Raw genomic sequence first — 21,224 nt, forward strand, 5'->3', positions numbered from 1 at the left:
CCAGCCCTGGTTGTACTACAGACTTCATTTTGGATTAAGATGTGAATCTAACTGGCTGGAGTGCAAATTTGGGTGTACAGTAGACTGGTGGATTGTGGTCAAATGTGGAGAGAGAGCAAGACATACATTGTTTGAAGTTGACAGCAGGTCTCTATGCTCTCACAAGTTTCAGACATTATTTGCAAGGCAGAGCAGGATTGTTAAAGAGGGACAATGTTTCTGCAGTGGCCTATTGACATGGATTAGGGGGCACAAGGTGTCTTGGGCTGACAGAGTTGGCAAAAGAGCTTTAGTTGTTTTGTTTAGAACACAAAATCAGTTTGCAGGCAGTATATTTGCCTTAGAAGTAAAATGTAACTGTGGTTTGGAATTGAAGGTTTTGGAGGGTTTACAGTGATTGGAAATTGAATCGGGTTTGCTTCAAGAAACTAGAACAGTTATGTGGTCCTTTGGAGGTAGACCTTTTTTCAAGCAGGTACATATTTCAACTAAAATATTACAGTTGGATGCCGGATCTAGGGGGTCTAGCGGTGTATGCTTTCCTACAGAGTTGGAAGGGGATTAGCGCATATATACTTTCCCCTGTTGCAATGATTTAGTGGGTCCTGCTGAAAGTGAGCAGAGAGAAATGTGTTCTGGCACTGGTAACTCCAGTCTTGGTGTCACAGGCATGGTTTCCAAGGCTTTTGGCACTCGCATGCGAAAAAACATTTTATCTTCCTGCAATGAAGGGTCTTTTGAGACACATAGATGGAGAGGAACGTCCTCTAGTTAAGACAGGGGCTTTGGACCTTCTTGTCGGGGAAGTATCAGGAGATCCTCTGGCATATCAGGACTTTCAGGAAAGGCTAAGAAGTCTTGGGCACCAGGTTCTCAGTGTGGATTTAAAAGAATTTGTAAATTATGGGTATGTTGGTGTAAGTAAGAAAAGGAAGTTTGATCATGTGGAGGTGCCTGTAGTGGAGGTAGTTAACATTCTGGTGGAACAATCTGATAAGGGCCTTCGTTATTGAACAATAAATTGCTACAGATGGGCAGTCTCTGCTGGATGCAGTCAGATTAATGGTAGGAGTGTGGAAAAACTGTGTTTTTTGTCAGGCAATAGATATTTGGAATTGAAAAGAATAACTATGAAGTTAGCATCCTTGTTGTGCCTAATTTCTTGTTGTAAAGTTTCTGATGTCAAAGCATTGGAGGTAAGTAACAGAGTCTAGACCCTTTTGGAGTAACCTTTGATATTACAAAAAGAACTAAAGCAATGTGAGAGATGATTTATTATCCGAAATTTGATGCGTACAAGAAGCTGTGTGTAGTAGATTGTATAAGATAATATGCTTCTAGAAAGCAGGAGTATCGCCCTGACGGGGTGAACCAATTAATGATTTATTTTATGAAGCCATTCAAGACAGCAACTACAACAACTGTTTCAAGATGGGTGAAATGAACCAAGCAGTAAGCAGGTGCCAATTTACAGAAATTTAAGGCACATTCAATGAGACATGCATTGGGGAGTCAGGCCTTTTGGAAAGGTGGTAGACTGGAATACATTACTAGAGCGGCTGATTGGTCAAATGCTTCTGTGTTTCCTAACCATTATTGCAAGACAATCAAGCATGTGGCAAGTATGGTATTTGAGGGCTACCAACATGAATAATGATAGCCTCTGGGATTGTAATGAAATAGTGAAGGTAGCATTATCCCACCATCCCCTTCCTGGTTTATGGGAGTGATATACTTCAATGTGTTGATAAAAAAATGAAAATTTAGAAATACAATGATAAGAATAACCTTTGTTATTTTATATTTGGAATGAATATTTAACACGTTTTTGGTTGGTTTCAGAAAACAATCAATAAGTCAGTGGATTGTGGATAAAAGCTAGTGTAAGGAAGAAGGAAGTGAATAATAAGAGAGTCTGTTTAGACATAAAGAGAAAGGAGCAAGTTGATTCCATGAATGGACTATGTATATGTGAATGAAGGTTCTACTCTGGATTGTCAATGTTCTATGATGTAATATACTTCAGATATAATTCAGATTCTCTAGGCACTTCATTTGGAACATTGCTATTCATTAATAACAATGTGACTCCCATTTATGTTACCATGATACCAAATGCAATTGTCTTGCTTTGTACTCTAACGTTTTTATAGCACTTACTAGCTTGTGTGGCACTGAAATGCTTGCCTACATAGGCAAGATATTAGACTGTATAGGGTTTGTGTTTGGCAAGATGTTTACTTTGTTTTTGATCCTATGTGGGAAGTGTTTCCATTTAATGAGTGATGATCACTAATGTACGGTTATCGCTTCTCAGAACTACATCTTAGCAGTGTGATGGATGAATAGGTGTGAGTGATAGTTAGGCAGTTTATGGTGTTCAGCAATCTGGCAGCTTGGAGCAGCTCTGTGGGTTCTTTTAGATATTTCTAAAGACCATAGCCCCATTAACTGGTTACTGGACTGGGTTGTCCAATCTAAGATACTTTGTTTCTGGTCTAGAGCACTCATGGGTTGATAAAGGAATGGGGAGATCTGCTGGGATTTACTTTGTTACCATCATCCCATATCTAATTGACAATGTGAGGTGCAAAGAAGTAATCATAGTATGCAGCTAGTTGTGACCTGCAGGATGGACTAGATTAGAGCCAGTCAATTGGACAACAGTGTGGAAAATCTCTTGAGTCACTCCATGCCTGTTCAGTTGGTGCTGGCTAGTATATAGGCTGGGACAGTACTGGGTGGTGAACAAATCCTGTAGTAGATATGATTTATGCAAGTGTAAGAGGATTAAGCATTGTAAGTTAGATATTTTTCAGCCTGTATAAACTAAAATCGGCTGTCAATCTCAGAGTGTTATGATATAAGTATTAGTGTGGGCCAGAAAGGCTAAATGTGAATTAACCTTGCTATAGATTACTCATGCTAGCAATGAGTGAGCCCCTTGTATCTTAAATGGATACAGATATTAGAGTGCTAGTTGGTTCCATATCTGTGGGCAGTGAACTTAGATGTATTTGTTGGTGCGATTATCGTTGCAGATTCTCTCCAAAGGTTGTGGGATGATGTATGTATCTCAGAAATAGCCATGATTCCACTCTCTTCAGAAGTGTACATGCTCCTTGATGCTTCACAAACAAAGTAGTGTAATTGCTGCTGTGTGTGCGTGTTTGTGCATGTGTGTGGGAAAACTGACAGTGTGTTTCTTGTTAAACCATCTATGCCATTGTCCCCAGTAATGCTAGAACCCTAAAGAAGTGGCACCACTAATTGTGAACAACAATAAGTCCTAAATCGAAGGGGGAATCTTTCCATTTTCTCCAGAAATAAGTCACCTGACTGCATCATACTGAGAGATGTAAGAAAAGTCCCCTTTCTTCACAAGGAATGCATCATCAATGGGTCACTGAGAAAAGGACACCTAGTGATGGTGGGTGTTGTTTTACAAGCACTAGATGAAGACATCTCCTACCTACTACTGATTCTTTATCTCCCTTCAGCTTTTCCACCTTCATCGTGCGATGGAGAGGAACGAACCTGATGTACCCATGTCCTTTCTCTTAGAAATAGCACTACACATTCAAAGTCACAATGTCAAGTTCAGTTCCTCTGCCTTTTCAAAATGGTGTAACCAAAGGTTTGCTTGTATCACCACGATGTTGAATTCAACATGGAATCACTAGAAAAGCTGGTCCAGAGACTCAAAATTGCTATTTATAATTATGCAGATGATACTCTGGTTTAGACTAAGTACCATCCAGTTGCAAAATCAAAGTGCTAAAATTAGGGCACTTCAAAACTTATCTCTGGATGTGCTCCATTTTCCAAGGCTCCATCTAACAAAAACTGGATTTCTTCTATTTTATGATATAGAACCTCTGTACTGGTCAAAAAATGAGTGGCACACTCAAACTGCTATAGACGTGCCCCACTGTTGTCAATTCTTGCTTATCACATTCCTTCACATTTAATCCTATGTGTTTCTTCAAAACTTCATTGGCAACATAACCAAAGTACTGATCTACCAACACATTTTCTTTTGGAAAACAACACCCTCAATACCCCTCCTTTCACTTCTTATCTCCATCTTTAGGTGGCAGGCATACCCTTCTGCTCTGTATTTGTAATGTCACTCATGCCACTCTGAAGGACATTTCTACAAACATCCCAACCACACAAGTGACTTTGGGATCTGATTATGTCAGCACTCTAAACTGGCTAATCCTAGTAAGCTACAACCTACATTAAATGCAATATTAGCTACATCATTTACTAACAGATCCTCCTCTAGAAGCCAGCTTGCCTTGCTAAAAAGCTATGACTGAAGGCTTGACATTAACCAATAGCATTTTCTTTTTACAAACAATTGTAGGATGACTGTGCAACACTATGGTAATCCTTAAAAATTCCTGAGTGAGTTATAATTCCTTTATTTAGAACAAGCAGCTATATAAATGTGAAATCCACAGTCCTTATTGATGTCCTTTATGCGTCTTCCTCTCTTCCAGGTTCACCGCAGGCTCTGCCCGCCAACACCCACAACAAAGAAGTAGGTGAGTCTCCGCCCCTGTTTCTGGGTTTAGTGTTGTTTTTATGCTAGGGGAGGAATAGGCGTTTATAACTCTAACTATATGCGGTGTGATCTATATATAATATAAAAATAAAACAGACTGACGTAGTACTTTGTGCACTCTCTCTCCCTTTTTTATAGGATAGTGCCTTCTTCTTTATTTTTCTCTTTTTCCTTCTCTCCCTTTTTTTTGGGTTCGTTTTTCACCTCTTTTCTTTGGTTTTGGAAGTCGCTTTCTTTGCTTTTGGGCTATTGCTTTTGTCTCCCTCCCTTTTCATATTTTCCTCCTCCCTTCGCCCTCACCTTCCCTTGCGCTCTGACCCCCCCCCTTCTTATTACATATCTTATGGAAAGAAACGGGCACACACCTGATGAAGCCACGCCCCTACTGGGACGCGACGGGTATCTTTTGTCAGCTGGCGGTGAGGCTGCTCTTTCTCGGCTCGGGCTTCTCGTTCCCCTCTGCACGGGACGGGATCGCTCTGTGTTGCTCCTCTCCGTTCTTCCTCCCGCAGTGAGAACTATACAGGAAACATGTTCTGAGGGTCAAACTGGACCCTCAGCTCTATGGTATGTGAACCATGTCCACATAAAATTTGGACTCTCCTCGCCACAAAAATACATTTTTATCTTGTGACCCCTGTGATGACTAAGATGACCAAAAAGTGTCCTCTAAAGTTGACTCGATCTTGTGTACCATTCATGTTTTCTTTCAACATAGACCATGGCACACTGCGTGCCTCCTTAAGAAAGATGATCATAAAAAAGTATTCTAATTCTGTTGGACACCACACATTACAGCATAACAAAACAGTGCAACATAACACAACAACACAATAAACGATAACATAGAACAACACACAAAAAAGATCAAACACAGCATAAACAAGCATTTGCAATGCAATAGGTCTCGCATTTACGCGAGTTTAAGCTATTGGCATTGTAAATGACAATGCCTTTTAGTTATGTTTTAAAAACAAAAACAAAAATAAAAGGCATTGTCATTTGCAATGTCAATAGCTCAAACACGCCTAAATGCGAGACTTATTGCATTGCAAATGCATGTTTTTTATTCTGAACAAGCACTTCCCATAAGTGTTTGTGTTCTGTTTGGGTTAATCAGCCCGGCACCCGCTTCCCTGCTGCCACGCCTCATATGTCACCTCCTGCTCAATTGCTTGTTGCCCCAGTTACTTGCTACGCCCACCCCTCACACCTCCTGCCACATTAATTGTTTCATTTAGCACTGCCTCCGTCCCAATCTCTCACCCCTCCCGCCACGTTACTGGATTCATTGGGCCTAACCTGGGGGGGGGGGCAGCACATACCACGACACATTTCTTGGTGTGAAAAAGGCCGCTTTATTGGAAACAGGTGCACCTTACATCCAAATTCCCTTGGCCTGTGCCGTACAAAACTAAACCTCACTAAATAAAGTCTTCCTACCTTACCCCCACCCCCTCCCCTAACATGTCCCCCTCCCCTGCAACAATTATAAACAACTGGCCATTCCTAACTTCTCTACACCTTCCTAACTAGATAACTTCTTATGTTCTTCTCATACCTGTAACCATACAACCTTATACCGAATCAACTAGGAAAAAATGCCCCCGCAGCATATATCACCACACCTGCACCTGTTCCAGCGACAACCCCATTCACGTGTTCCCCCCCGGATGCACCTGTTCCCCCAAAAGCCAACCGAAAAGCTACACAAACCAACCAAAGTCCCCCGCCAGCACCCCCCACACGAGGATAAAACAAACATGAGGGGGGTGGAGTGGCGGAATTTTTTTACCCCACCACAAGCCTCCCCCAGCTGGCTGTCGTGTCACGACCACCAAAATGGTGGCTTGCGACACAAAATGGCCGGTTTTACACCCTCCCAGCCCAAAAACCGCTCAACCCCAGCCCAACGAGCCCAAAAGGAGCCCACGGCATGTCCCACATGGTACGGCTGCCCCCCGGCCCAAAACTCCCCGGGGGTGGCAGGCCTCCCACTGGTCGGCCGCCCGCGCCCTAAAACCCCATTGAGCCTAACCTGGGGGGCAGCACATACCACAACACATTTCTTGGTGTGAAAAAGTCTGCTTTATTGGAAACAGGTGCACCTTACATCCAAATTCCCTTGGCCTGTGCCGTACAAAACTAAACCTCACTAAATAAAGTCTTCCTACCTTACCCCCACCCCTCCCCTAACATGTTTCCCCACCCCTGCAACAATTATAAACAACTGGCCATTCCTAACTTCTCTACACCTACCTAACTAGATAACTTCTTATGTTCTTCTCATAACTGTAACCATCCAACCTTATACCAAATCAACTAGGAAAAAACGCCACTCGAAGGGTGTCCTAGACAGCCTTCGACCCCCCCTAGGAATCCGAACGCTTCGGGTATCTGCGTACCCCTATTGCCTTGTCCAATGCCTCCTTTAGCTGTACTATGTACAGTTCCATGCCATAGCGGGACAGATGAACCCCATCCTCTCTAAAGAAGTATACTGCCGCATGGCACAATTCCGGGTGCTCCATTCTCCCGAAACCCTCCTTATCCTTATCGCAAAAGACCCGCATATCCCTATTGATCTTCCTACGTGTTCTGTTTATGGCCACAGGACGCTCTGCCCCCCTCCACCTTCTCCTGGGTACGAATTCAGACCATATCACATGGCACCCAGACCACTGCCTCCGAATCTCCCTCAAGTCCCGCTGCATCTGCTTCAACAAAGCCAAGCCCTTGCATTGTACCAAGTCATTCTCCCCTAGATGGATGACCAAGACATGTGGATAAATCCCCCCCCTGACCACCTGATTCAACATGGGAATTAATTCATGCCACCTCATGCCCCTTTTCCCTGCCAACGACAACTGAACAGCCCAGGATCCAGTTCCAAATTAAGATTCCTGTGCCTATCCCATTCAGAGTGCTCAGCCCGTTTCACAAAAGAATGTCCTACGATGAGGATCGACAGTCCTTCCACGTCCGGCCCCGCCACTGCACCTGAAAAGAGACACATGTAAACAAACGAAAACCACCTCATGCCTCCTCCGCGATCCCGTGCCCCCTCAACCTAATGTATGTCTTGAAACAATCCGACTTCCACCTCCCCAAGCGCATAAGCTCCTCCCTCCCCCACCCATTCCACGCTGCATCCGTCGCCGCCCTTATGCGAAAAGAGTGCATCCCAAAACATCTGGGATCCTCCCCAAGGCCTGCAGAGCATGCCATAGCACCCAGAGCAGCTGTGCTGCCGTCAACCCTCCTCCGTCTGCCCGGCGGAAAACCTCCCCGTCCTCCGGCCGCCCCCCACAAGCCAGCCTCTCCCCCCACAGCGCGGGGCACACTTCTCGATTAACTACTGGGCCCAGGACCACCCACTGACCCTCGCCCCTCTGGTCGGTCTTCGCCTGCCGCAACCGGACCGCCACCTTCCACGACCGAAATTCCACCTGCCCCCACCGCAGTCCTGGCTTACCCCGTGGCCCTACTAGCTCGGACACTCGAAACGCCCCGAAATACATCCACGACATCAGTGTGGAAAACAACAGGACTTCCTCCTGATTGCGGCAGATATGCGGCATGAGCCGTATCAAGCCGCCAAGCATACCTCCCGAGATGGGACGGTACTGAGGTGCCCTGCCTCCCCTCTCTCGCACCCAGCCTTCCAACAACCGCACACCCAATTCGCCTGCCGACGGTGCATAGCCCCACAACATCTTCCCCATAAACGCTTTGGCTGATAATTTGCCGGCAATCGTCACCTTCGGCCGTCCCCTGTCCATCAGTGCCAACATAAACTGCACCACCTTCTCACTCCGCACCCAATGATTGTCATGCCGGACCACCCCGCTCTCCAAGAACTCCCACCACGCCTGCACGTATGCCCTCCATGTGGACGGGGCCACCCACTGCCTTACCAATTGCGCGACCCTCTCTCTCCTATGGACCACAGTCCCTCTGGCACCGGCGTCTTGCACTCGTCCACGTCCGTGGCTAGCCCATGGAATCTCAGCCACTGTGAACGAGACAACGCATCCTCAATGTCATTGTTCACCCCTGGCACATGACGTGCTTGAAACAGAATGTCATGTTCCAAACATTGCATTACAAACACCCTCAACAGTTTAAGCACCTGCAGATCCCGCGCCGACTGTCGATTTACGACGTGCACCACCGGCATGTTATCCACTTTGAACAGCACCTTTTTATGCGCGTGCTCCTGCGCCCACACCGCCACCACCAGAGGAAACAGCTCCAAAAATGCAATGCTCCTCCCCCCGTTCTGCCAAGCTAGCGGCCAGGTCTCCGCACACCACCTCCCCTGCCAGTACAGCCCGAAACCCCCCACCCCTGCCACATCTGAGGTGATGGTCACGTCCCATTCCCATTCCTCTGGGGGAGCATGGGGATAACATTGAAATGCTCCAAAAATGCCCACCACATACGCAGATCCTCCTTCGTACCCGCAGACAATCGCAAGTGGTAGTGCGGTAATGTCAGCCCAGACAAGGACAGCCCCAAACGCTGGCAAAACGTACGTCCCGCCCGCACCACTCGGCACACAAAGGTCAAATGCCCCAACAGAACCTGCACCTCTGCGCCTCCGAGTCCAGCTCTATCCCCAGAAATGACAGCACCGTGCTGGGACCTTGTGTCTTCTCTGGCTCCAGGGGCTCACCCAGGTAGCCCATGAGCTCTGTAAAACTGTCCAGCTGCTGCTGGCAGTCAGCCGAACCGGGCCGTCCCACCAGGAAGAAGTCATCCAGGTTGTGCATCACCGTCGCGTGCCCCGTGCGCCATGAAAAAGCCCACTGCAGAAACGTGCTGAAACGTTCGAACAACGCGCAGGGGATTGAACACCCCATGGGCAATGCCTTATCCACAAAAATAGAGCCGTCAAACTGTATTCCCAGCAGTTGATAGTCTACCGGATGCACCGGCAACAGCCGGAAAGCGGACTTGATGTCACACTTAGCCATGAAAGCACCGGACCCACCGACACCACCAGACAGCGCGTCACATCAACCGAAGAGTAAGACACCGACGACAATTCGGCCGCTATGTAATCATTGACCGATGCCCCCTCGGGCCATGACAGATGTTGGATCAGCCGATATTGTCCCGGCTCCTTCTTCGGCACCACCCCTATGGGGGAGATGATCAAGTCCTGCATAGGGTCCCCGCGAAAGGGGCCTGCTATCCGCCCCTCCCGGAACTCTTTGCCCAGTTTCTCCCTTACCACCGCCTTATGCGTCTGGGCAGATTTCAAGTTCTCAGCCCACTGAGCGATCCGCGGACCCTCGTACCCCAGCCGGAAACCCTCCCGAATCCCCTGTCGCAACAACCCTGCGTCCTCGGTCCGTAGATAAGATGCCAGGAAGGGTTCCAGCCGGTCCAGTTTAACAGGCGTATGAGCCTTTTTCCCAAAGCCCCCTGTCCCCCCCTACCAGCCTGCCCCCGGACTGTTGCCCTGCCGGAGCGGAGTGGTGCCCTTGGCTGCCCCCTGTCCCCCAGCAATGCACCACTGGGTGGCGCTTTCCGCATTTAGAACATTCGTGGCGGAACTTGCAGTATTGCCGCGTGCAAGCTCCCTTGTTGTAATCCAAACACGCTCCCACATTGGCCCCCCCAGTACTCTCTCCTTGCCCCCCCGGGTGGGACGGGCCAGAAAGGGGCGAGGTGCCAGCGGTAGGCTGTGTAAATTGTTTTCCCAAACTTAGCCCCGCCCATCGTCTGCTGGTACAGATCCGAGTCGATCTCTCCCCATTTTGCCTCCGGGTCCCACACCAAGCGCACTCGAAACTCCTCGTCATAGTGCGACCAGGCATAACCCCCATATGTCACCTGCGCCCGACGGATCACGTCCATGTATTTAAACAACGCAATGGACCTTTCCGGGTACTTGTCACAGTACACACTCGCAAAGATCAAAAACCCGCCGACCAGTTCTCTATATTCAAGGGCACCTTGGGCCGCTGAGTCAGCTCCAGCTCTTCCTCCTTAGACCCCTCCTTTGCCATTTGCTCCCTATGCAGGAGCTTCGAGATGTCCACATACTCTCCCTTCCAGATCTTTTCTTTGGTGGCCAAAGACAAATGCGCCCCCAGGGGCTTTGCAATGCCCATATACAGGAGTTTTCGCACCGGCACCTCATGACTCTCTTTCCCCTCCGTACTGTTAGCGGGCGTCCCCCCAGCCCCCTAGTCACGCGCGGCCCCTGTCCCCTCGGTCCCTTTGCCATCCGTCCCCACCCCGGTGTCCCGCACATTCATACCCTTGCTCAAACACCCCCCCATCGTCTCCCCTCGCATGCCCACTGATACCCCCAACAGTGCAGTACCGCCCGACCCCGTCCCCACTCCTTGCATCTCCTTACCTGATGTCAAGGTCGGCGTCCGCACCGAATCCCACCGCCTAACCTGTTGACCTGTTGCGCAGGAGGGGCCGTCACTCTCTCCGCCTGGAATCGCTGGGGTTGCAAAGAACTAGCACAAGCATTATTCTGCTCCCCCCGCCCCCTCCTGACCCTCCCGGATCTCCCCCTCTGCCACACTCTCCTCATCCCCATCCCAAATGTAAGGGCCGTCCTCCTCGGACTCCAGCCCCGTCGGCACATGTTCTGGCCACCGACCACCCTCTACGGGCTCCAGCCGGCTCAACCCCGCCCGCTCCCTACATGTGTGCAGCAATTCCTCCAAGTATACACTCCCGCTCCTTCGCCCTGTGCGCCGCTCCTCGTGGGCCCTATCTGGACTGTTGAAACTCCGGCCCCCTCCCCCGAAGGCCGCATCAACCCTGCGGGGTGAGGCTGGTGGGGACCTACCGCCCCGCCTCCTGAATGGCGCACTCGCCGGGTCCCTCGTGGGAGCGCGACCGCCCACATGAGGCAGAGCCGGCCCATCCCCTCGGTGGATTGGAGCCGCATGTAGCTCTCCCAAGCACCTCGGCATACCTACCTGTCGAAAGAAAGAAGTGGCGTCCGACATGCCGGTGTTAAACCGATCCCCCGACTCGCCGCACCCCCTAGCATCCACCCAGACCCCCCTGCCCGTACCGCCCCCTGCCCCCGAGGAATGGCCCCCTCGCCGCGACAGCATAGCCCTCCCCACCCCCGGGGTCCCACCCCTACCCTCGCCGCTCCACCCCACATCCCTTCATCCCCCCACTCTCCCCCCGTCACTCCATGCCGGGGACTCCAGCTCCCACCGAACCGTGCTGACCCCTGATGACCCCCTGCTGCCCCGGCACCTCCCCCAATACCCACCCCCTGCCCCATCCCTCTGCACCCCCGCGTCTGACCCACTCTCGCCCCCACCCCTCACCCCCCTTCCCAGCCCTTCCCCCACCTCAAACGCGGGCCGATGGTCCACCCGCGCCAGCTCCCCGCCCCCCCTGTGGCATCCCCCACCCTGCTCCCAGTACTCCGCTCCCCCCCGGCCCCCGTGAGCACTCCCTCCCCCCTTGTCTACTGGGCCCTTCCTCTCCGGTGGCCACGCCTGCGAACCCCTGCTCCTGCACCCCTCCCCCAAACCCCCACACCCTCGAGCCTGCGGCCTCCCAACTGTTGGGCTCCCCACCGGGCTTCCCCCCACCCCCACCCCTTCACCCTCACTCTCTATCAGTAGCGGCGAAGTCGCCCCGCTGGGCCCCGGTGCAGGGGCATCCCCAGCCCGACCTCCCTGTGCCCTGTAGCAGCTCCCCCACCCCTCGGCCCCGAACCACGCCTTACGCCTGTCCCCTTTGAAATTTTACCACCAGCGGATACGTTGCATGCTTTGGCAGTATTTGAAGCCCCATTCTGTGAGCCCTGCTTTACCGCCGCCCCTCCCGCCCCTTTCTTAAAATCCAATGCCGGCCTCATCCCTTGCTGCCTCCCCGCCCTCGGGCGCTTCACCGGGGCGGCCGCATGCACCACGTGGCCGTGCCCGCGCGTCCGCCGGGGCGCGCTTCTGCGCCCGCGGTGGGTCACACGCGAGCACCGCTGCCGCCACTCCACTCGCTGCGCGCCTGGGGGGCCTTACCTTCACGTCAGGCCGTACGAGATCAATGCGGCTCGCGTCCTCCAGCAAACGCAGCGCCTCAACGCCTCGCGGATACTTCCACTGGGCCATCGCCGCCACGCCTCAGTATACCGCCGGTCACCGCTAAAACAGCCGCCCAAACGCGTAGGCCCGTCTCACAGAGTATCGCCACTAATGCCCTGAGGCGATTGGAAAGCTCCCGCTACTCCTCACAACGCGCCGCAACTCAGGCCAACATTTTTTACCCCACCACAAGCCTCCCCCAAAATGGTGGCTTGCGACACGAAATGGGCGGCTTTAAACCCTCCCAGCCCAAAAACAGCCCAACCCCAGCCCAACGAGCCCAAAAAGAGCCCACGGCATGTCCCACGTGGTACGGCATGCCCCCGGCACAATACTCCCCGGGGGTGGCAGGCCTCCCGCTGGTCGGCCGCCCCCCCCCCCAAACCCCATTTAGCACTGCATCAGACCTTGTCACTTGACGCGTTCCAGAAAGGTTTCACGTAAACACTACTTTGAAAGATTTCCCGCCAAGCTTCATCTTTCATCATTCGGTGCACTGTTGCTTTCAAGATAACACAATGCATGCCTTTAGGCACGCTTTCCCTTTAAAACATTTCTTATTCCTGCTTTTTTTTTTAAAGAAATGTGTATTCCAGCTTCTTACCATAGCAGACCCAGACACCTTTTCGTAGCAGTCAGTTCTACAACTTGAGTTCTATGGGGGATCCTGCCCACAGAGCTCTGTTGAACTGCCTGTGACTGGGCTTCTGTCTCACACACTTTCTGTTCTCTAGTGCTCTAACCAAGATACTGTTCTGTGGCTCTCTGGTTACACACAGATCTCTGTAGTGCATTAGATTTCATAATGTAGAACAGTGCATTTCCCACTGATTCATTTACCTTGTATTTATCTTTTTATTTAACCTGTGCATTATTTTATATGTAGTTACCTAAAGATGAAAGACCAAAAAACGTTACATATTTAGTTGTGTTAGTCACGCCTTCGACACCCGCCCCCATTGCTAGAACCATCTTAGTTCACATTCTTTTTTTAATGCACTTCGACCGCTACCCAGAACTTTTTTAAATTATAAGCGAATGTTCACCGTCAGTTTACACATTACTTAAAAAAGCCTGCAACCCAAAAAGTATTGGTAAAAATGTAATTTCATTAGCTCCTTGCGGAAACCTTTCTGGTACGTGCACGGTGCTTTTCCACATGGTTTGTTTTCGGAGGTTTTTCGTGTTGGCCACTCTATAAATGGCTGGTGAAAACAAAAGTACTGGAATAAAATGCGTTTTCAACATTCGCATTGCTGACTTCTGCCCTTACGCTGCGGCAGCAACCAACCCATGCGGCAACTACCATCCAACCCCATGAGCTGATTATTCAACACTGAAGCAGATCAGCTCTGCACTGAAAACACACTGCGTATGCCCAAAGTGCGCACTCCAATCGACATTAAAGGCGCAATATCGTTTTCAGCCTATCAGGACCAAAGGCCAAATCTTTGAAGGTCTGGCTTCCACATAACTAAACACCGGCGCAGTAGCTAGCAGAACATGTACAGTTGCCACAATAAAGGGAATGTAGACATTTACATTACAATGCAACACTACTGGGAGGTTTGTCATAAAAGGAGGAGTTGATTTTGTGACTAATATAAATCCCTAAAGAACGTTAAATCTATTTTCTAGGTTTCTATGTTATTAGTCTTGCCGTACGTTTCTAGCTCCTCGTTTCCTCCTGTGCCTGCCAGCCTCCCCTTTTGCCCTGCGTGGACATTTTGGAATTGCGTACTTAAAATGGAATGGAGGCAGGGTCAAGCTTCAGAGAGTGCTGCGCGTTTTACAACAAATTCAGGTTAGAAAATGGCCACTCTCACATTAGCATTGTTTTCTACCCTCTGTTGTTAACTACTGTGCATCTGACTTTTATATATTTTAAATTTTAAGTAATTTGTTGCGTCGCATAAGAAAAAGAGCAGGGGAGAGGAAGTGGTCTCAGGGCTAGACTGCCGACTTTGGACCTGGGAAAGCAAGGTTCGCGCCTCAGGGTCGACTCCACATCCTTTGATTCTGGGCAAATCACTTAATCTCCCCGCGCCTACCAAAACAATGGATGTGTCCTTGTGTAACGTAACATGTAAAGTGCTCCAATACCTTTGGCTCGAGTTCGCGCTATATAAATCTGCAAAAAAAAGAGCCCTACTTCGATGTACTATCAAATAACAAGGTGATGCGAAGGAACCAATCAAATAATATTTCTTTCACAGGATGAAGGACACCACAAATTATCCTTCACGGTAAATTAATTAAGTATATGAAAACATCATCTGGTATTATTATCATTGTCTGAACACAGTGTCATTTGATAAATCTCCTTTATCAATATTTAGATAAAGATTCACAAACACAAAATTCAATAAATGAACATGAATATATTTCTCAAAACATAAGGAAAGCATAAACAATTTTCAAAGACAATTAAATCTAATCCTTATTGCCCTAAAGAAAAATAATGGATGTAAACACTTCTTTCGTGAACATTCCATTAGTCAGAGTCGCCCCATTATGTAGTACTGAGAGGTATTGAAATTTACACCTCTAAACAAAGTTTCTTCGTGCTACATATGTTTCATTTAGACAATAATTCAGATTCCTCCGGGGCTCTTTATAATCAAAAAGTCGACGCGTTTCAGCCCAACTTGCTTGTGGGCCTCATCAGGACTAGGGTGTATAAGGAAAAATTTCCTGGAACCACATCTATAATAAAAACAAACATATGTAATATGTATAATAATCTATATATATGCACTCTCTATGTACAAAAATATATACAAATCTACAAACTCTCCGTGAACACCAGAACCTCTCTAGGGGTGGCAGTATTGTGAATTACTCAAAATAACCGACTTAAAAGAATCAAGAAGCATAGCTCGACCACCAAGAGGATTAAAGCACCCGTGTAGTGTGATATCATCCAAAGCCAAGTAAAATCAAGAGGGAAAAAAGGATCAAGCAAGTCACAACAAACGCAGGAGTTCTAAAACATTACCAATATCGCGGTAATTCCATCGTATTCATGCGTGGGGATGTCTCCATCGCGAGATTGACATACTGAGTAAAGGTAAGAAAATGAAATTGAAGGACTACGGAAAAGGACTCAAAATCGTAATTGATGTGTAGAAAACGGACTACACTAAAATAAAGTATGACACAGTCTTACCTCAAAAACCAATCATTAACCGTCCACGGGGTGTACCGGGGATGCCAATATCATCAACACACACTGAAACCCGCAATGTCATCTGACTTCTATCGAAAAGAGAGACAGAAAGGTGCCCAGCCGTCAATCTTGGGAAGAAATGGAGCTATGGACCAGTCCTAGTTAAGTAGGGAAACTCTCCACTAAATGGTCGTACCTTGAATGATCCAGGATCTATCGTTGACTGGACTACCTCTTCACATGGTTCCCAAGGCGGAATCCCGTACTCGAAGGAGACGGAAGTGGGAAGTATAAAATACTAAACACGGAGGACGGACTAGTGCGTGGTGTTGCGTGTCTCCCCATAGACATAGAAAACATAGCATGCTCACTAAACCCGAGTGAAACGAAAACACTCGAAAAAAAGGAAGTCGCTACTACTGAACCGCTAAGGAGAATAGCACTGGAATGAGCGTGTAAAGTAAAGAGATAGAAAAGAATGTAATTAAAATCGAATAAACACCAATTGTGAAATGTACTGCCACTCCGTACAATATTGCTAGAAACCAATTTACACAAGTCACATCAACGTATACATGTAGAAACTACATTACACTGTGTCTTTGTACATGACGATTATTATAACAGTAATCCCTCAAACATAAGCATAGACCAGACAGATGTATTGTATATTGCAGATCTCAAAGTTAAATCATACAATACCAATACTCAAGAATAAGTCATCGAGTCAAATGCAAAACATCAGAAAACGTTGTCAAATAGATGATATAACATAAGAGGATATTCTCAAGGGTCCTGAATAAGAGACCACTTTTCGTCTCTATCATTCAGGCCCAACGTTGCTGTGTGGTATTTTTCTATTAGTCTTGCCTCTGCTCTGTTCAGTTTAGTTTGAGTGGTATCTTTATTAGTATCTCGCACGACCAGCAGAATCGACCAATGTAAGTCATTTTCTGTGTGGTTATGTGCGAGAAAATGTTGGACCAGTGGAGCTCCCTGTGTCTTGCATTTGATCCTTGATTTATGTTGTAGGATCCGTTATTTTACAGTCTGCATCGTTTGCCCAATATAAAACTTGTTACATGGGCAATTTACACAATATATGATGTTACTTGTGTTGCAGTTTGAAAAAACTCTCTGGTCGTGTTTGAATCCATTGATGATTATTTGTTTGGAATCATTGGTCATTACACACGCCACACAATTTTGACATCTATAATGTCCTGTAACAGGTGGCAAACTGAAGAAGCCCAAAAGGTCTCTTCTTGTGGGATCCGTACCTCTTGCTGCTCGTACAAGATGTTGCCTGATGTTCCTACCTTTCTTGAATGAAAACAGTGGTGTCTGAATACCTAAGGTGTCAATACGTTTCCAATTGGATAGAATTATCTTTTTACTCTTGTTCACTTTGGGCCCATATGTTAGCATGCACGTCAAAGATGATTTATCTTCACGATGTTTAGGGGTGAGCAATTCTTCGCGTGGTGTGTACCAAGCTCTTTTGAGTGCCGTCTTAATCAGTTTTTTGGGGTAACCTCGCGAAGTAAGTTTATTTTTTAGGATTTCAGCAAAAGAGAAATAATCCTCTTTATAAGAACAATTCCTCCGAATACGGAGGAATTGACCATATGGCAAATTCTCCTTCAATGTGCGCGGATGTCCACTGGCAAAATGCAACAAAGTGTTGCGATCAGTAGGTTTGGTATAGAGGCTGACTTTCAATTGGCCACTCTGGTGTTGTACGAGGACATCTAAAAAATTAATCTTTGCTTTATCTTTGGAAATGGTGAATTTAAGTTCCAAAGTTCTAGTACTAAGCCAGCTATGAAAGTCTGACAGTTGCAATTCATTTCCTCCCCAAATCATAAAAATGTCATCGATATAGCGACACCAAAAAAAAACCCAAGATTTAAAAGGGTTGGTGTCGCTGTATATCCATTTTTTCTCAAACTCATCCATAACCAAATTGGCTATCTCAGGTGAGAAGCAACAGCCCATTGCAACTCCCATTATTTGAAGGTACAGGACATCTTTAAAGCTAAAGAAATTGTTTTTTAGACATAATGTCGCAAGCGATATTATGAAGTCAGTGGGTACTTGGTGTGGCCTTTCTCTTTCTTCCAATTTCGATTTCATGACTGCTAGCGCCTCGTCTTGTGGGATATTAGTATACAACGATGTGATATCGAAGGATACCAAGAGTTGACCGTCAGCGTTGTACGGGAGATTTTCTATTTGGGATATGAAATCCATCGTATCTCTCACATACGATTGAGTTTTTTTGACCAGCGGGGTGAGGAAAGTACCAATGTATTTCGCCAGTGGTTCCAACAAGGAGCCACAGGCTGACACAATTGGTCTACCCGGCGGGCATTCGGTATTTTTATGTACTTTTGGGAGTACATATATATTCGGAATTTTACATGTGTCAGTATTCAAAAATTCAAATTAATTTTTACACAGCCACCCCTGATTAAATGCTTCCGAAGTAATCTCCAAAATTTCTGCTTTTAGTTTACGTGTGGGATTCTCGTCTAAAAGTCTGTAATGCATAGGGTTTGCTAGTTGTTTGAGTACTTCCTGATCATATTTATTGGCATCCCATAGTACAATTCCTCCCCCCTTGTCTGCCGGCTTGATAACGATTGTTGGATTTTCAGCAAGGTTCTTGAGTGCTAGTGTTTCTTGTTTCGTGAAGTTAGATTTATAGAAAAAAAAAATATTTTGCAAGTGATCTAGTTCTTTTAAAACTTGTTCCTCAAATAACAAGATCTCTGGGGGCATGACTGCACTTTCTGGTATAAAGGAAGACTTATTCTTAAGACCAGGCTATGTAAAAATGAATTTGAATTTTTGAATACTGAGAAGAATTACTCACCCCTAAACATCGTGAAGATAAATCATCTTTGACGTGCGTGCTAACATATGGGCCCAAATTGAACAAGATTAAAAAGATAATTCTATCCAATTGGAAACTTATTGACACCTTAGGTATTCAGAAACCACTGTTTTCATTCAAGAAAGGTAGGAACATCAGGCAACATCTTGTACGAGCAGCAAGAAGTACGGATCCCACAAGAAGAGACCTTTTGGGCTTCTTCAGTTTGCCACCTGTGACAGGACATTATAGATGTCAAAATTGTGTGGCGTGTGTAATGACCAATGATTCCAAACAAATAATCATCAATGGATTCAAACACGACCAGAGAGTTTTTTCAAACTGCAACACAAGTAACATCATATATTGTGTAAATTGCCCATGTAAAAAGTTTTATATTGGGCAAACGATGCAGACTGCAAAAAAACGGATCCTACAACATAAATCAAGGATCAAATGCAAGACACAGGGAGCTCCACTGGTCCAACATTTTCTCGCACATAACCACACAGAAAATGACTTACATTGGGCGATTCTGCTGGTCGTGCGAGATACTAATAAAGATACCACTCAAACTAAACTGAACAGAGCAGAGGCAAGACTAATAGAAAAATACCACACAGCAACGTTGGGCCTGAATGATAGAGACGAAATGTGGTCTCTTATTCAGGACCCTTGAGAATATCCTTTTATGTTATATCATCTATTTGACAACGTTTTCTGATGTTTTGCATTTGACTCGATGACTTATTCTTGAGTATTGGTATTGTATGATTTAACTTTGAGATCTGCAATATACAATACATCTGTCTGGTCTATGCTTATGTTTGAGGGATTACTGTTATAATAATCGTCATGTACAAAGACACAGTGTAATGTAGTTTCTACATGTATACGTTGATGTGACTTGTGTAAATTGGTTTCTAGCAATATTGTACGGAGTGGCAGTACATTTCACAATTGGTGTTTATTCGATTTTAATTACATTCTTTTCTATCTCTTTACTTTACACGCTCATTCCAGTGCTATTCTCCTTAGCGGTTCAGTAGTAGCGACTTCCTTTTTTTCGAGTGTTTTAGTTTCACTCGGGTTTAGTGAGCATGCGATGTTTTCTATGTCTATGGGGAGACACGCAACACCACGCACTAGTCCGTCCTCCCTGTTTAGTATTTTATACTTCCCACTTCCGTCTCCTTCGAGTACGGGATTCCGCCTTGGGAACCATGTGAAGAGGTAGTCCAGTCAACGATAGATCCTGGATAATTCAAGGTACGACCATTTAGTGGAGAGTTTCCCTACTTAACTAGGACTGGTCCATAGCTCCATTTCTTCCCAAGATTGACGGCTGGGCACCTTTCAGTCTCTCTTTTCGATAGAAGTCAGATGACATTGCGGGTTTCAGTGTGTGTTGATGATATTGGCATCCCCGGTACACCCCGTGGACGGTTAATGATTGGTTTTTGAGGTAAGACTGTGTCATACTTTATTTTAGTGTAGTCCGTTTTCTACACATCAATTACGATTTTGAGTCCTTTTCCGTAGTCCTTCAATTTCATTTTCTTACCTTTACTCAGTATGTCAATCTCGCGATGGAGACATCCCCACGCATGAATACAATGGAATTACCGCGATATGGTAACGTTTTAGTACTCCTGTGTTTGTTGTGACTTGCTTGATCCTTTTTTCCTTCTTGATTTCACTTGGCTTTGGATGATATCACACTACACGGGTGCTTTTATCCTCTTGGTGGTCGAGCTACGCTTCTTGATTCTTTTAAGTCGGTTATTTTGAGTAATTCACAATACTGCCACCCCTAGAGAGGTTCTGGTGTTCACGGAGAGTTTGTAGATTTGTATATATTTTTGTACATAGAGAGTGTATATATATAGATTATTATACATATTACATATGTTTGTTTATATTATAGATGTGGTTCCAGGAAATTTTTCCTTATACACCCTAGTCCTGATGAGGCCCACAAGCAAGTTGGGCTGAAACGCGTCGCCTTTTTGATTATAAAGAGCCCCGGAGGAATCTGAATTATTGTCTAAATGAAACATATGTAGCACGAAGAAACTTTGTTTAGAGGTGTAAATTTCAATACCTCTCAGTACTACATAATGGGGCGACTCTGACTAATGGAATGTTCACGAAAGAAGTGTTTACATCCATTATTTTTCTTTAGGGCAATAAGGATTAGATTTAATTGTCTTTGAAAATTGTTTATGCTTTCCTTATGTTTTGAGAAATATATTCATGTTCATTTATTGAATTTTGTGTTTGTGAATCTTTATCTAAATATTGATAAAGGAGATTTATCAAATGACACTGTGTTCAGACAATGATATTAATACCAGATGATGTTTTCATATACTTAATTAATTTACCGTGAAGGATAATTTGTGGTTTCCTTTATCCTGTGAAAGAAATATTATTTGATTGGTTCCTTCGCATCACCTTGTTATTTGATAATATTTGTCTTACCCAGATGCGTTTGGAATACTGGGTTCCCCCTATCTA

Source organism: Triturus cristatus, chromosome 11 (assembly GCF_964204655.1).
Source record: "Triturus cristatus chromosome 11, aTriCri1.1, whole genome shotgun sequence".
NCBI classification, from domain to species: Eukaryota; Metazoa; Chordata; class Amphibia; order Caudata; family Salamandridae; genus Triturus; species Triturus cristatus.